At 39.0% G+C, this 14503-nt stretch overlaps 1 protein-coding gene across 7 annotated transcripts in view; it reads right to left on the bottom strand.

Annotated features, from left to right (window-relative positions):
- The window catches only part of Ten-a (Teneurin-a transmembrane protein), a 308074-nt gene that overhangs the window by 279108 nt on the left and 14463 nt on the right, over positions 1 to 14503 (bottom strand). The window lies entirely within an intron of this gene.

Genomic DNA, 14503 nt, shown 5'->3' with positions numbered 1-14503 from the left:
TTCGACAAAGTGAATGCACAAAAGATTTTCATGTATGTGTGTGTGTGTGTGTGTGTGTGGCCCATAAATTTACAGCAATGCCATGAAATTTAGCTGCGTGCCACACACCCAACCACTCAACCACCCAACCAGCCAACCACCCAACCACCAACCCACTATCCGACAGCGATTGTGATTTGCCTCAAAGCGGCGCACGGAGGCATTGCGTGAAGGCATGTTGCAAAAATGTGTTGCATACTTTTGTGCATAGTCGTCGATTGGCATCATTAAGTCGTAAATGTGGGCAGCAGCGGGGCGTGGCAATAGCTGCAGCCGCTGCTGCACTGGCAGCGTAGTTTGGGGCTGCCCTCGCATCGGCGGCTTGCCACATCATTTAATGCTCATTAAAATAAAAGCAACGCAATATTCTTTTGCACACACCCAGTGTACCACCACCACCACCAGTGCACCACCCCTGCACCACCCCTGCGCCAACCCAGCACACAGGCCAAGCGCACCGCTCTGTCTGCAGCAGCTCGCATCACTTGACATTTTGCGGTGTTTTAATTTGACGCACGTTCAAGTGCTTCAGAATTGCCAACGCCAGCGACAGCGACAGCGTCAAAGCCAGCTGCGACGCCAACTGCGACAGCGACAGCGGCAGAGAAACTCGTCGAAATGTTTTGCACTCATTTCTGTGCCACATGAGCCACAGCTCGTAGGCTACGAGCGCAGCGATTAATGCCATAGATTGCGATTTCGAATGTAAACCTCTTAAGGGATTACAACAGATTTTTAGTTAAGGAACACAATAATTGGCAACTGCTGCGCCACTCGCCAGCATCCAGGCTGAACAGCCAAAAAGAAGCAAAGAAGAAGCACCAGCTCAGCGAGAGCCAACGAAAAAAAAAAAAAAAAAAAACATCAAGTTACGTCGAGCTATAAAGAACAGGCAGGAAGAGAAGAAAACTGTGGATGCATTCGCTGCCTGATAAAGGAGAACGATTTTTACGATGCACTTGAAATATTAATAGAAGAGGTGGGTTCGAAGAGTTTTATGTCTGTTTGAGAGAAACTGGAAGTAGCATTAAATGATGATTAAGAGTTTATCAAGCTTGGCCGAGTTAATTTATCATCATGATAGATTCAGGAATCGATGCTAACTCAAGTGTGATCAAATGCTGTTCAACCAGACCAAGAATCAAATGAAGATGTATAGAAACGAAGCTTTATAGAAACCAAAAATAAATAAATAATGATGTCTCTAGATTAGACTTAATGTCTCTCTATTTCAAGATTTTCAAGAGAAGAATATAGTATAATAGAATATAAGAAACTGTTAAATAGATTATTCACAAACTGGATGAATATGTAACGAGAAAAAGTTTATAAAAATGAAAAATAAAACTGTTTTCCAAAGGGTAAATAGTTGTAAATCTATTAATATCAGAGGAATTTTTAACAAGAAAAAATATAGATTTATTCCAAAGAATTATCCATAGCTGATCGAACATAAAATCAAGGGAATCCGAGTCATAGCGTCTGCTTTAAAATAGTTTGTATGTGTATATAGAAACACTATGGCATGGTATATAGCAGATGCAGCTGATTCTGACAGTTATACATTTATATATTAAAGTCGTCTGTGTTGAATGCGGTCGTCTGTAGCTGTTGATAAGTGGCAGCCGCATTCAATCAACTAGCTGCCAGATGCTGGTTGCTTCTGCATCCGGAACATTCATTTATGTCAATGCCACAAAGCACAGTTCACTCTGCATGTGCTTGTGTGTGTGTGTGTGTGCCTCTATGTGTAAGCGCAAATATTCGTACTGCATTGACAGTGGCAAGAAAATTGAGTTTACGACTTGGCGCACTCCTGCGACTGTCAGTCATAACTTGGCCAGGATACATTAGCGAGATAGGCGCCAGGCTTTTGCTTTATTCATTTGAATGCCATCGACATGGACAGAGGCGTTTGTGGCTTTTGGTGAGTGTATGTGTGTGTGTGTGCGGGGGGAGGGAGGCGGAGCGCATGAGGCGCGCGAGTTGAGCATTAGGCGGCGTCTTTTTATCGCCTTTTCATCGAGGTTATCCTGCATATTGCATGAGCTGCTGCCATATGGAAATTTATGTGTGTGGGCGAAACACACATGCATTATATATACACACACACACACATGTGTAGATATATATATATATTTATATAGAGACATCGTTTAAATTTGAACGTGTGTTTCAGCACTCGAGCAGCAGCAGCAAGCCACAAACATATCCTTATCGATGCTGCTGCTGCTGCTGCTGTCGCTGCCAATTTCAGCCAGCAGCAAATGTTGCAATGCGAGTGTGTGTGTGTGTGTGTGTTTGTGTGTGTGGCCGCACTCAGTTATAGATTTCTTAGGGGACTCTGTTTATTATCCTTTTTTATATCCTTTCGCCTGGGTTTTTTATTTATTGATGTTGTACATTTGAGTTAAGGGCAAACGGCATCGTCGCATTCGTTTGCCATAACCGATGCCGTTTTTCTTTACTCCATCGCTTCACACACACACACGCGCACACACTGAGAATGAGAGAGAGCCATATATGTATATGAACGTCCATAACTAGGACACGTGGCATGGACCACAGCTCCAGCTACAGCTTCAACTTCAGCTCGGGCAATTGGGGGCTCTAGCGGCCCATATGAAACAGTAATACAAATATTGCGCATACGCCATGTTCGCCCCGGCGACAACAAAGTAGCCCTGACCATATGGTATGTATGTGTGTGTGACTGCCTGTCTGTCTGTCTTTCGCTGTGTGTCTCACTGTGGGTGAGCGAATGTGTGTGTGTGTGTGTGCGTGCTGGAAAGCGATCAAAAGTCAACGGCAACTGCCATATATATTGAACTTGCCGAGCAATGGCAGCAACCGTAACGGTTCCGGTTACGGTTACAGTTACGGCAACAGTAAAGTTGTTTGCTTTAAAACTTGTTTGCCTGCAGGCCAAGCTCCACACACCTCCCCGAACACACCGAACTCCAACTGTCTCACACACACAACAACTCGTTCGCTCCAACGCCTGAATGCAATTCCAAATGGGATTCGACACAAACTGTTCCACTCGGCAAGACGTTCCCCACACACACACACACACACACACACACACACACACACACACACACACATCCGCTCTATCTCACACTCGATCTCACAGTGCCACACTCTAAGCGATGTGCTACATAAATTGCAATATTTTATCTACAGCGCTGAAACAAATACTTGATATCGATATACATACATACATACATATATACATATATATACTATATATATATACTATATATATTGGCTGTTGGCTGTTGTAATATTAAGTTATATTTCATGAACTATCTTCCTTAGATTAGAAGACCTGTTCAAGGAATATTGCGAATTTAGAAATTTCATGGCTTAAGTATATTTATGTATATGTATGTATACATATATTTATATTTATTCAATTCTTATGTCTTATGCCAACAAATTCGAATATATTGTATGCTCTTCTGCAAGGCTGTGCAATGGCTCATCTTCGATGTTCGCCTTCTCTAAACAAAGCAATGGAGCAACGCATCTATATCATATTCTTGGACAGATGATGCCACGGCCAACATATTAGGTAGGCCTGTTCAGTCTGTGTCTGTGCTCAGTGGGAAGATCATGGCAGGACGACGCTGTGCTTCGATTGAGCAGATGAAGACGACATCGAATCTGCTTCTACTACTCAATGGCTGAGTATGAGTAAATGGGCTACTCTTAAAAAAATTTAATCTGCTTTTTATTTTTTATTTTAATTTAATTTCATTTATTTATATATTTATTATTATTATTTTTTATTGTAAAAAATAATGATTTGTTTTTTTTTAATAAAAATTGATGAGTAATAATTATTTATTATTTTATCATATAAATTAAATTTAAATTAAATACAAAATATCAATTTCATATGCATACAATGTACATAATTTAGAATATAATAAAATATATATAATATTTAAAATATAATAATAATATATTTTTAAGTGGGTCAACTACATTTAATAATTTTTTACAGAAAAAATGAATAATACGAATCAATTTTTAAGTTATTTAAAATAAGAACCATATATATACAGTAAAATCCGGTTATAATGACACTCAAGGGGGCCGTTGTTATACCCGGAAGTCGCTATAACCGTACATAAAAGTTTGTCTGGGGACCAGAACTTTCGTCGCTATAACCGTACAGAGGCATTAAGCGGAGTCGTTATAACCGAATTGTATATATAAAATTTTTTTAAATTTTTTTTATTACATTTGATACAATATAATATATTAGATTAATTTATTTATTTATTTTATTGTATTTATTTACTTTTTTTTTTTCTTTTATTTTATGTCTCAATCTCGTAGATCTCAAGAGCTTTTTATGATATTTTATTTTCTATTCTTTTTTTTTTTTTTATTTCATGATTATTATTATATATATTTATTTTTTACTCTTTTTTAGAATCTAGAATTCAAAATCCAACAATATTTTTTATGGTATTATTTGCTTACTTCGAATGAATACAATAATCAATCAGTCCATCCGAAACATACATACATATGCATATAGTTTCCCATCGACATGAAAACACTCGCTGAGCAAAGCGAAAACGTCAGCTGTGAATTATTGTCATTTCGAATTGATTATTATTGTTTGTGCACCTTTTTGGCAAGAATACAAATTCGATAAACGGAACGTTGGTAGCCAAAGCATTTCAATGAAGTTGTTATTCACATGCTCTCAAAAAAGGTGTTGCCAAACATTAATTTGCTGCAGCTTTCGCACGTCATTCAGTGCGGACTATGTGTAAATCAAATGAAATGAACTTAATTTGACTTCCTGGCAATTCAAGCAGAGGATAGCGAGAAGACGTCGGAGAGCGTTTGGTTTTATTGCATAAATATCGTGTGTCTGCTCGAAGCCATATTTAAAGTTCCTAACAATTGTCGAGTCCTGCCAATCAATCAATATTTGCTGTTCTGGCCAGGCTATTGATATTGCGAATACCAAAATCGGACAGCTGCAGGCGCTGCGAGCGCCACTGCCATTCGTCCTGATCCACTTGACATGCACTACAAATGGTGGCAAAGTCAAATTCATAATTGATTCAATTTTAATTGCAGCATTGGCACAAAACTGCATCTGAAAGCTGAAAGCTGAGCTCTGAGCGTTGCATGAAATCAAACTGAAACTGAAACTGAAAATGAAACGGAAACGGAAGCGGAAATGGCAACCAAACCAAACATGACAGCCTCGTTTGTCCGCCGGCGGCAATCGATTTCATCAATAGCACACACGCACACACACACACACACACACACACACATACTCACACACATTATATATACATACATATACACACCCACACAGACTTGACTTTCATTTAGCTTTAAGACACAATTCTTTCGGCCAAAGTCGAGGCGTTCCAGTCTAAAACTCTTAATTCAGATTTAGAAAGCAATTTAATCAGAGCGAGTATGAATGTTGCAATCAAGCCTTACCGACTGCGTAATACTCACTCTTAACTTATTATTCCCATCTATTTGACTTCAACTCTCTGCTCTCACATAGATTGATCTCTGTCATACTTAACTTCACCTCAATGGCAATATGACGTCACAATTCCACACTCAAAGAGTGTTTTTGTTGTATGTAACCAGCATGGTTTCCATTTGGCCAATAAAGTTGTTGAGTCCGGCTAACTCGTGACGAATTGAAGCGTTTACGTTGGCTACATTAAAAGTTTTTAAAACGGTTTTCTTTCTCCCATCAAGCTTCATGTTAAACAATCATAAATATTATGGAAAGTTAAGTGAATAGTTGTGAATCGCTGTGAATATGTATGAATATATATGGGGTCAGTTGATTTCAAGTGAAAACTGTCGCTAGGATTTCCATATACAGCTCGGCTATTTTCTCAAGCTGCTCTGCTTTGTTTCCTTTGTGCCAACTGAATTGAAAATGTTATAAATAAATGCTTAACCCAAACAGTTGAGCGGCATAGTTTGCACACAGTTGCTATATGTAGATATATCTAGATGTCTATAGCCACTTCCTTCGGACTCTCTGACTAACCATACTCGCTAGTGCCCTCTCCCTCTCTCTCTCTCTCTCTCTCTCTCTCTCTCTTTCGCTCTTTGTATGTGTCTCTCGCTGATGTTTGCATTTGTGCTGCAGCTGAATCACATTTAATATTGGCTTGTCACGTGAATTTAACTGTGCCACGGCTGGTCGTCGTCGACTGAGTTTTCATTTCGCTTTGCAAAATGCAAAAACCAAAAATAAAAGAAAAATAAAAAAAAATAAAAATAAAAATAAAAGAAAAAAATTCCTAAATATTGAAATATTGATATCATATTGATCATACGTTCCGGTTTGGATACTCTACCGATATATTTCAATAATGAAATGATTGAATCTATATAAGCGATATATACATATGTATAATAATTGAATAATATATAATTTATAATTATAATATAAATCGGGAAATGGAGCGTTGTCCGTAACGCCGTAATATAATATAGTACTAGTAATAACAGCAAATTTTCCTATACAAACAGATATCTAACATAAATATATATATATATGTACAGTAGAATTCGGTTATAGCGACTTCGCGTATAGCGTTCATATGTTTATTGCGACGAGAATCCTGGTCTCCAGACAAAGGTGTCTGAGCAAACTTGCTTATAACGATTTCCGGTCTATACGACGGACCCTCGAGAATCTTTCTAACCATTCAACTATACATATATCAATTTATACAGGGCTGTCCCTTTTCGACGGATCCTACAAACTTGCCTATATTCGACGGACCCATGTTTATTTATTTATTTTTAATTATTTATTTATAATTATTATTATTATTTTTTGTTTTTTGTTTTTTTTTAATAAAGTAAGAGACAAATTTTTTTATTTTGATGTTAACAATCATTTTATTTGGTTCAAGTAAATTTTTTGTCATCGCTTTTTTAATATGATATCTGTACCGCGTATTGAGCCCTTCTCTGTTTAAAGATATAGGCTTGTATAGAATAGGTTTGTGTACACCCTAGGCTCAAAGGCAAACACAGTGATCAATTCGCAATACTTTTAGTTAGAGTACTGAAATCAATTGATATTTGAAACATTGAACACAGCATACAGTGCGCGCCATTTAGTTAGTTTTATTTGTATTTTTATTTCGCATTTTATTTCGAATTTGATTGATGCAGAAATACATAGATCGATACCTTTTGCAGTTGGGTAGAACAAGGCGAACTAATTCAGGTAAATCGTTTTTAATTTGTCACCTTTTCGCATTTCACTTAACCGGACTAAAGCCGAGCGAGGCCACTGGACAAGGCATGGCCGACCGCATTAAAGCCAAATTGCGAAATGCATTAAATTGCTCAGGCAGAGTGCGCTCAAAGGGAATTTTCAATTTGGCGCCCGATTGGCAAATAGTATCCAAAGGTATGCAAGCGCACCTGCTGCTGCTGCCAACTGTCTCGAGCTCAGCTGCGAAATGCAGCGAACTTTGCTTCAACACAAATTGCACAATTTAATTGAAGTTTGCATTTATTTCATTTTACTTTATTTTTTCTTTTTTTTTTCGGAAGTTTACGCTTTAAATAAATTATGCACAGCTGCTGGACGATGTGATTGGAGCTGATATTAAGTGAAGGTATATGTACAATGTATACATACATATATATGCAGAGCAAGAGAAGATATATGTAAGGCGAAGAATTTGGTGGACAACTCGAAGCAATTCAAGGCAGTGAAGTTCTTAAGATGAGTAAGAAATGAGCTGAGGACCAAATAATTCTTTGCTTAGGTCAAAAACAATGAAAAATATTACAGTCGGGCGTAATACTCAGGAATAGCTTAATCCCTTGCGTTAAAGGAGTAAGAAATTCGTAAATTGTACCATTTGGCATTTATGGTCTACAGCTGAGGAAATTAATCGGTAATTAATCGGTAATTAAATTAATCGGCAGTATTTTGTCATCGATTGACGAAGATGAAATTATAGATATATATGAAATTATAGATTATATATATATAAGCCTTTGCGGCTCCCGGACGTGGATAAGCATTTTCCGATTTGTCACGCCCTTGGTGGGCGTATAGGAAAAATGTTAATACTAGCAGACGTGGTGCATTGAGTTAGTATATTCAAACTTTCTCTAATGGCGAAATAGTTAGCTTTTATACGGGCGGACAAACGGACGGACATTGCACAAAAATGGATTTAGGTACTCAATGAGTAAAAGACAAGTAAGAACGTTGCAGTCAGGCGTTACCGACTGCGGAATACTCATTCACATCCCTTCAGCAAAATAGTAGCTAAGTTTAGCTATTGTATAAAAATCGATTTGTCACGCCCCTAATGGGCGTTGACATATAATTTTAGAGACTGATTGGACTTAATAAAATTATACCATGCTCATGTGCAATTTTATCGTTCTAGCTAAATCGGAGATATACCCGAGTATATGCTCCAAATTTGAAGTCTCAAAAACCAATATACTCACACAAAACCAATATACTCATTTCACTTTCGTGAAAGAGTATAAAAAAGAAATTCAAATTGAAGGAATTCATAAAGAAGCAAAAAAAAAAAAAAACACAAATATACAATTCGTATATAGGGTAAAGAGGGCGTGTAAACATGAGAGGGAGGGGGGAAAAGGGAAGAGCAGTGTGTAAAACTACAAAGTGGACGATTCGTAGCAAATGGACTGCAAGAATAGATAGCAAACTTTTCAGATATGTTCGCAGCCTCAAGTCAATTGAGGCAAATAAGCTTGAGCTAATCCCTTGGAATACTTGAAATGAGCTCAATATGCAGGCAAATCAATTTATCAAACAATTAACCAGCTTTAAAACGTAAAATGCCAAAAATGAGCTTTGCATAAGCGCCAAAGGAGATAACCAATATTTTCGTACTATTAAGCTGTAAGTAGTGAAAGTTACAGAAATAGCAAATAAATCGCAAACAATGTTTAAAATTGTGTAGGTAACATCAAAAGTATTTGCAACAGTAAAAGTGAGCAAAGGACCAAGGCTAGTCAGGGCTCGATTTGGGTGCTCTATATGGCTAGCTCTATAGCTTCTTCTCCAGATATCTTTGGCAGCAAAGACTCAGGCAGCATCGAAAAAGTTGAGTACTTAAAATTTGCCAGATATGAAAAACTTCAGGATTAAAGCAACACAAAATTGCAAAAAAAAAAAAAACTTTAATTCAAGTTCAGTTCGAGTCCAATTAAATTCCGAGTAAATGGAATCTTTGGCGCATGTTGGAGAAATGACCCAAAGTTGATTTCCAAAGAGAGCGAAACAAAAGTGAAGGAAAGGCAGCCGCACAAAAAGTAGAAATTGTATTATGTGAGTGTTTTTAATGTGGGTGCAGCTGGACGGGGACGCGGGACGCGGGCTACGGAACACGGGGCTGGGATACGGTCCAGATTAGTGGGCGATATCGTGACAAAGTAGCCCAAAGCGAAAGCCAAACAGCAAAGTCAACCAGTTCGCTTGAGTGACAGAGGCTATCAGTGCGTTTCGATCACAGTCACAGAATAGCGATGTGAATGTGAATGTGAATGTGAATGCGAACCTGAATGGGATTGTGAATGTGGAAAAACCCATGTCACGACAGCTGACTGCAAAGCAATAGCACCAACAACAGCAACAACAACAACAACAACAACAGCAGCAGCAGCCAACAAGAGTGCCAAAATAAATAAATTAAATTGTTGAAAAATGCTGCAAGTTTTCGTATTTTCATTTGTTGTCGCTAGCCTTTTCCCACCTGCCTGCTGCCACCCGCCCTCGGCTGCCTCCGCCCGCCTCCTGCCCATCGAAGTTGCATACGAAATCGAAGTGAAAACGAAACTTGGCAAAGTTGATTTGCTGCACGTGTGCGTTGCCAGCAACGACGCGACGTGGCAAAGGAGTCCGCCCATCCGTGCACTCATTAGCTACATACATACATACATACATATGCGATTCAATTATTATCGAGCCCGAGAGCACGTCTCTCCAGCACAAACAAACACACGGGCCAAGCCAGAATGTCTACAGCATTTGATTTCAAAAACGAATTACACGTAAATTAATGCAAGCGAAGCAAGAAAACGAAACAAAAGCAAATAACAACAACAAAGTAACAATCGATAACACGACTCGGCGATGCCCTAGTGTACTTTATCTATCTTTATATTATATTTATACATGAACTGATAGCCTAAAACCAATTTAAAATAGACACTCAGCACATAATGGTTCCGTAATCTCTGTAGCTGCCAGCAGGAGGCGTGGCAAACCTCATAAAGTCCATAGATTTCTGAGCAGATCAACAAGTATGTATTAATATGTCAGACAGGTGAGAAACTGTCTTTTAGATTAGACGCCACAGGGCAACGACCAGTACAGCATGGATCACTCAACTAGCTAGATCAACAGACCTTCGAGCCAACCTCAACAGCAGTCCAAATGCTATATTTTACGGAGAAATTATAAAAATTTATATAATGCGGAAACTTCATACACTATATGGTTAGAGAATATTCTATAAAAATTTTTTTCTTTTAAATTCTTTTCTTGAGATTTTAATTAAAACATAATCTGTTTATATTCATCATCGTTCATTCATAAGGGCATTATTTTAAATTTATTTAAATTCTTAATAACTATTGTCTAATTTTCCCCATCTGAATTCCAAAAATAGTCATATATTCAGTAAACTTTAGATATAGTTGATCCGCATTTACAAAAATCTTGGGGTAATGCACATTTGGTAGGTCTGTAAAGACAGCAAACTTCGCAGGATAATCACTGCAGTTGTGAGTAACAAGAGATAGAGATTAACATGCTAGATCGCTGTAGCTCTCACTCATCTCAGGGCTCTCCAGATCACAGTAGCTAATTCATGTTAGCCCTGTGTACATTTGAGCTACCAGCTCAGGTCACAGGTCATCACAATTTAAGTTGCTGTGGAATCCGTCTATGCTTCTTCTACACAGTGTGAGACACTCGCAATAATTTATTCATAATCAGGGCAGACTGAGCACCATGATTGAAGCTGAGATATGCTCAGCAGTTAATTTGAATGGACGCATTATTCAATCGCCATCAATTGAGGCATCAAATTTGTTGCGAAACGTAAGCGAAATTGTTTTTCGGAAACACATGAGCGCAACAATTCATAATAATTGTGCTTGGCACGTCAACTAATTAAGTCAATTTATCATTAGCCTGCACAAATTTCAATGCAGTCGCCCATTTGCCATTGCCATTGCCGTTGCCGTTGCCATTACACTCAGACATTGACATCTTGGCCTTGCCAGCGACAACGACAACGCCATCGTCGATGGCAATGCCGATGCCAACGCCATCGTAGACGTCCTCGTCGTCATCTCTAATGGCAGCTCGTTAAATTTATTGCGCATACGCCCCCGTGTACCTGGAAGCGGTTGCGGCGATTTGTGAAGCTTCACGAGCTGCTTTAAATGTTAAACGCGCAAATTACGGCGCACGTGCCACAGCCATTGACTGCCACACAAGCTTTGACACACACACACACACACACACACACACACATACTCGCACACACACACACGCACACGCACACAGATACACGCATCCACTTATTGAAGGCGTTGCAACCTGGCAGCCTCTTGCTTTTGACGGCAAACAAATGCTTTGATATTTATTGCCAGCCAGCCATTCAGTCAGTCTGGCTGACGCACTGCACCAAGCGCGCTGAGAGATAGCGAGAAACAGAGAGTGAGAGAGAAAGAAAACGAAAGAAAGAGAGGGAGACAGAGAGCGAGAGAGAGAGAGAGAGAGAGAGAGAGAGTCAGAATGGCACTTAAAGTTTAAGTTAAGGGCATAGTTAGGTCTTTGCCATTGGCCATTGTCTGTTTAGCTTGGGGGTGTCGTGGGCGTGGCTGTGACCATTTGCAATAGAGCAAGCATAGATATACTAAATAGTTGGCATCAATCAATGCTTTTATCAATTTCTTAAATATAATATCTATGCATCTATTTAAGTCAAATCAAGGGCTTCTCTTTGAAAAAAAAATAAAAAAAATAAATAAATACATACAATTTCAAATATAGAAGAATATTTACTTCGAAAATAATAAATATCCAAGCTGAAAAGCAATAGCTAACCTTCCTTAGGTATACATCAAAATCAAAATAAAAAAAAAAAATAAAAAAAAAAATGTTTAAGGGAAGTAAAGCACAATAAATAAAAATAAATAAATATTTTATATTGAGGTAAAGGTGCAAAAGCATTTGGTAAGATATGCAATATTAAAACCTATTTATTTATTTAGACACAAAAAAAAAAAAAAATATTTTACAGGAAACAATTTCAAGAATTTTATTAATATGAAAATTGCGAAAAATTGTAGTTTTTCCAGGCGCAGGGTATATTTGAGTAGAGCAATGGAATAATGACAGCTTCGTAATCATAGAATACATGAGAGCTAGATAGAGAGATTAAGAGAGACAGAGAGACAGGGAGACAGAGAAACGAGAACTGAAGGCAATCTATTTAATGAATTTGTATTTGCATATCACTCAAACATCCATAAGCACATATGAAGCCAATATACCCTCTCGGCTGGCTCAGTGTAGGGAACGGAACAATAAACACTTGGTCGAGCTCTCAGTTGATGTGTTGAGTGATGAGAGCGAAAGGAAATGATTGCTTGTTCAGCAGTTTGAATTCACATAGATACACTATGCACTATATATGCTTGTGTGTGCGTGTGTGTGCGTGTATTACATGTATATGTATTACAGCTAGTGCTTGGGCATTAATTAGATCGTTCAACATTTTCATGCATTTTTGAATGGACGAATGGAGGGCTGGGGCAGGGAGAGCGAGAGGGGCTGCGGCGCCTGTCGACAGACCTTTTAACCCTTATCACATAACTGGGATTCGGGCAAACGGTTTAGGGGGCTAACAACGCACTAACGGGTCACGCTCGAATTGCCCTTGGCAAGCATTTTTGGTATTTTTGGTAATTTGCTGCTTTCGGCTTCGGCTTGATTTGGCGTGCTTCGGCTTCTCGGCTCCGGCTTTTGCTTTAGCTTCGGCATGGGCATTGGCTTTGGCATTGGCTTTGGCTTTGCTTTGTTGCTTTTAGCCACATTTGGAGTCCGTTGTTTGCCGTGTTATTATGTGCATCCTGTGCGTTCCGGGCCCTGTAATTTATTTATGGCCACATAATAAATCTGTGCATAAGACATTGCCCGCCCAGCGGCCAGCGGCCACCAGCCAGCGGAATGACTCTCTCGGCTGACCAGCAGCCCGGTCTGGGCTGGGTGTTTGTTTGGCTTGGCTTTGTTCGCGCTCCGTGCGTCTTCTGCTGCTGGACGTTGCTGGCGTTGTATCTTTTAATGTTTTCCTTTCTCTTTATGCTTTATTGCAGTGTCATTTGCGCAAACTGTTGTTAATAGCCATGCGGTGACAAACGAATCCGGCCAGCAGAGCTCGGCTCCGGCAGCATACAGCAGCAGCAGCAGCAGCAGCAGCAGCTGTACAGTGGGTCAAACAGGGCATACATACGCACTGAGTACGACGCTATATATGTATATCGAGTTGGGCTTACACAATCAACAAACGAAATCAGACACAAAAAATCTTCAGCTTCTATAATTCTCAAGGGAAGAAAACACAGACGGAAGAGCGGACGAATCAAACCAGAGTAATTCTCACTCCCTTCCCTGAATATGCCCTGTAGTACTCTAGATCAAATCAAGACTCCCAATATTGAATATTTGAATGATGTAGCTATAGAGTAAAGCTGAAAACTTTTGAGTCCTTCAATCAAGTTTAGTTTTAAAGCGCTTTCGCTTCATATTGCTCTCATTTGGCCTGGTTAAATACACAAGGTCTTTCCATCTAAAGCTTAAGCCAGTCGAGCAGTTTGTAGTTTTAGACAATGTTTATAATACCTGCGCATCGCTGGAATTGATTATATTGATGGGCTAGACGAAGTATTACATTGTAAATATCAGAGCATCCGATTAGCGAGCACGTGGAGTGCTTGGCTCTCTGACTTGGTCACTCGGTGACTTTGACAGCGATTCATGAAAGCCGCAGTCCAAATCGATAATGAGCCTGACTTTATTTCTGCTGACTCAGTCGCCGACGAGTGCCAGAGTGCCGGAGCTAGTTTGGACTCATAATTGCAAGTGGAGCAGAATCAACGCGCACGGTGGATCATGAGGGTGGCCCGCAACTGCTCTGTTCTAATTACTATCTTTATCATTAATCATCATCATTATCATTCGGTTACTTCTTTATGCACCACAAAATGATTTGCCTTGGCTGTATTCAGTTTTGCAATTTATGTCTACATACATATTATGCTGGTCAATGTACAGGGTATATTTGAATAACCTACACATACATATACATATGTATGTATGTATTCAAAAACAGTCTACTTCGCCCCACTTAGAAGGCAA

This window comes from Drosophila arizonae, chromosome X, assembly GCF_054131065.1.
Source record: "Drosophila arizonae isolate 15081-1271.41 chromosome X, UAZ_ARI_1.0, whole genome shotgun sequence".
In the NCBI taxonomy this organism is placed as follows: Eukaryota; Metazoa; Arthropoda; class Insecta; order Diptera; family Drosophilidae; genus Drosophila; species Drosophila arizonae.
This window is presented reverse-complemented; position numbering and strand designations above follow the sequence as displayed.